Here is a 3,954-nt window from a genome sequence, read left to right as displayed (position 1 = left end):
CCTGACTCTCCCAAGCCTTTGCACGGCTTCTGAGGGGTGTGGGAAATAGTGTCTGTATTGTAGTTTAAATTAACTATTACTCAGTTATGTATAAATATGCAGTCAAAAAAGCTAACAATGTTGGGAATCATTAGGAAAGGAATGGATAAGACAAAATATATTGCCTGTTTAAATCCAAAGTACACCTACATCTTGAATATTGCATGCAGATGTGGTCACTCCCATCAAAAAGGATATATTGGAATTGGAAAAGGTTCAGAAACGGGCAACAAAAATGATTAGGGGTATGGAACAGCTTCCATAGGAGGAGTGGTTAATAAGGACTGTTCAGATTGGAAAGGTAAGGGGGGATACGATAGGTCTATAAACTGGTGTGGAGAAAGTAAATAAGTGTTACTTACTCCTCTTAACACAAGAGCTATGGGGTCACCAAATGAAATTAATAGGCAGCAGGTTTAAAACAAACAAAAGGAAGTATAACCTATGGAACTCTTTGCCAGAGGATGTTGTAAAGGCCAAGACTAAAACAGGGTTCAAAAAGGAACTAGATAAATTCACAGAGGATAGGTCTATCAATGGCCATTAGCCTGGATGGTGTCCCTACCTCTGTTTACCAGAAGCTGGGAATGGCTCACTTGATGATTACGTGTTTTGTTCATTCCCTCTGAAGCATTTGACATCGGCTGTCAGAAGACAGGCTACTGAACTAGATGGACTTTTGGTCTGACGCAGTATGGCTGTTCTTACGCCTAGTAAGGAATCTATATGCCAAAAAACATTTCCTGAATCCCTTTTTGTTCTAATATTGTTACAGACATACTTGTGGACAGGTATTTTGAAATTACCTAAAGAATTGAAACTGGCATGATTATATTGTTATTTTGACAAAAAAATGTGGAATTTTAAAATAGCGTGCAGAATTTAATTTTTTTGTTACAGAATTCCCCCGGGGTATACAGTGAGACTAAAGCTTATCTGTGTAGAAGAGATTTCTGGAGGTCCCAGCCAAGAGTGTGGAATTAACTCCCCCACAAACAAGGTCTATCACAAACCTCCCTACCTTCTCCAATGGCAAGGACCATTTCTTTGACCTTGCCTTCTCTGAGATAATACAACCACCCAGCTGGTGCTTTGTTTAATTTAGATGGAATAAATGCATCAGAGGTGTTAACATTAAACATGCTTAAATAGGTCCAAAGCTTGGAATACAGACATCACCCTACTTATACTATGGCAAAAACACCATTAGAAATCATGTTAACCTTTTATTAAAGCTAGAGAAAAGAAGAAAAAACAGTTAAAAGCATTTGAAATGTAGTGTTAAGGGAGGCTTTATTTAGTTTAACAATATTCCTTTTTTCTTTAGCTGTATCTAGTGTTCAGAAGGAAAAAGACCCTGTTGCTTGACAGTATCTTGGATGTTACCAATGATGGTAATAACTGTCTTTTTGAGGAAAAGAGAAGTAATTGAGATGGGCTGGAGATGTCTTTGCTGCTGCTGCTGCTGCTAAAGTCCAGTCTTAGAAGGAAAAGCCCTCTTGTTTGACAGTCTCTTTGCTGGTAACCAAAGATGATGGTAACTGTTATCCGAGGTGGTTTTGGGATTCATGTGGAGCTTGTAGGGGTGATGATCTGGGTCCCCCCCTCTCAGGATCAGGGTGACAAAGGCCCAGGGTCCCAGGAAACAGTGGGGATAGCAACCACAATGGCGAAGCTCATTCCAAAAGCCTCTGTTTGTTTTTTAATACTTTCGCCACGCAATCTTTCTTTTAAGGACCCAAAAAGAGAGTGATGGGGGGTATAGACCATCCCTTCATTATTTTGTCTACCAATAGGCCTAATATCCAACATACCAATTGGCTCATTAATTTCCAGCTCTACATTTCCTGTTTTTAACAAGTGTTCAGTTCAACACAGTCCTTGAATCATATTGAGTTGGCCTAGTATGTTTGCACTAATTTAGAGTCTGTCTGCCTTCTGTACTTTTCTCATCACCACTTCTTATAGGTTATTGTAACGTTATGAACTTTTACATACTTTTTAAAGTTGAGTTCACACTTTGGCTAAATTTGTAGGTTCAGTTATTTCAACAGTGCATATAAATTATAAAAAAAATTCCAAAACAAAATTCCACTGCACACACTTTTCCCCCGGGGGGAGAGGAAGAGAGAACCACCATGAGACAGATGTTAATCACATCACTTAATCCACTACCAAATGTGCTCATACTATGAAGCTTAATCAATATAATGAATAACTCTATACCATCTTGCCTCATATTTAATGCCAGACAGGAAATGTGACAGACACAGGCCTACTGGTTAAAGAGTGGTCTTTATTTCCTGCCCCCCATCTTGTGGCAGGAGAGAGGGTTGCAAGAAGTATACTCATCATGTGGTCAAGGTCAGTATCAGCTGACAACAGTGGCTAATGTTACATTTTCTCTTTAAAAATATACAGCTAAAATGCAATATCATCCAAAACCAACCACCACCAACTCACTAGTGCAACCAATTGAAACTGTAAAACAGATGTTTTGAACAAGAAGTAAGGCATACATTCCAGTTTCCTACAAATGGAACATGTGGAATTGTACAAAACCTGTACTGAAGAGAATGAATAACTAGGTTAGCACTGGGGGTCTTAAAAGACCATGGTTTCAATAAGACCAAATTTCAAAGTGCAAGATGTGAAATGAATGCAGTTAGTAAAGTAATTGCAACCTAAAAGCCGGTGATTTGATTCTTATCAATCAGTGCAACTTCAGTGCATGGAAAATCATTAGTATCATTTGATTAGCAGTTAAGAGTCATCTCAGTGGGGTGGATGCACAAGAAATTGTGTTTATGAAATACAGAAACATGAATGCATTTGTTCCCTTTTTGAAAACCACAAAATTATAAAGTGACAGTTTTGTAAACACCACACTTTGAATGTTAATAGGTTTATTCAAATAACTACACCAGATTACATATTTTTACATCACTATCTAACGATATTAGTACTTAACTGTAAACACCTGTTGGTATAAAATACATAGGCTTTTATGGATTAAATAATAAGCCATATATTGTAATAAAAGTTTAAAAACTTAAAGTTTAACAGCATGGTGGGGATTAGAAAAAGACAACACTAGATAGAGTTCCCTTCTCTTAGCAAATTACAGGTCAGCATGAGGCATGAACATTATTAAAAATTCACTAAGAGGTTTTTACATACCTGAAGTTTTAAATTAGTAGCTTCTATTTTGGGGTGAAGTTTTACATATAAAACAGATATTACCTCTGTTATGGCAACCATTCCAATGAACTTCAGGTTCTGTGGGTCAGTCCAGCTTAGCAAAACGTAATAAAAGGATTAAATAGGTATCCTTGTGGCCACTGTAAGACAGTCTCCTTGAGCCTTATTACACAATGGGCCCAATCCTGCTCATTGAACTCCATGAATTGTTAATTTCAACAGCAGCAGGGTTGGGCCCAAAGTATCAGTGATGACACCACTTCACTGTCTTCCCCTGCTATAACTGCCTTGGAAGAAACAAATACAAAGAAGCAAGATACAGTGGAGCAGATTTTTTGTTTTGAGTTTATGCTTGGCAATGCATAATGTGGAGCCCCAGTTTTCCACCTGAGCATGGCTGTAGCGAAGCACACTCAGGGGCGGCTCTACAAATTTGGCCGCCCCAAGCAGTCATGCCCGGGAGGCGCCCCCGAGCCGCGGGAGCAGCGGACCTCCCGCGGGCATGACTGCGGAGGGTCCGCTGGTCGCGCGGCTCGGCTGGACCTCCCGCAGCTGCGGGCGGTTCGCTGGTCCGGCGGCTCCGGTTGAGCTACCGCAGTCATGCCTGCGGGAGGTCCAGCCGAGCCGCGGGACCAGCGGACCCTCCGCAGTCATGCCCGCGGCAGGTCCACTACTCCCGGGGCTCCGGTGGACCTCCCGCAGGCATGAAGCCTG

Source organism: Mauremys mutica, chromosome 20 (genome assembly GCF_020497125.1).
Source record: "Mauremys mutica isolate MM-2020 ecotype Southern chromosome 20, ASM2049712v1, whole genome shotgun sequence".
Classification (NCBI taxonomy): domain Eukaryota; kingdom Metazoa; phylum Chordata; order Testudines; family Geoemydidae; genus Mauremys; species Mauremys mutica.
This window is presented reverse-complemented; position numbering follows the sequence as displayed.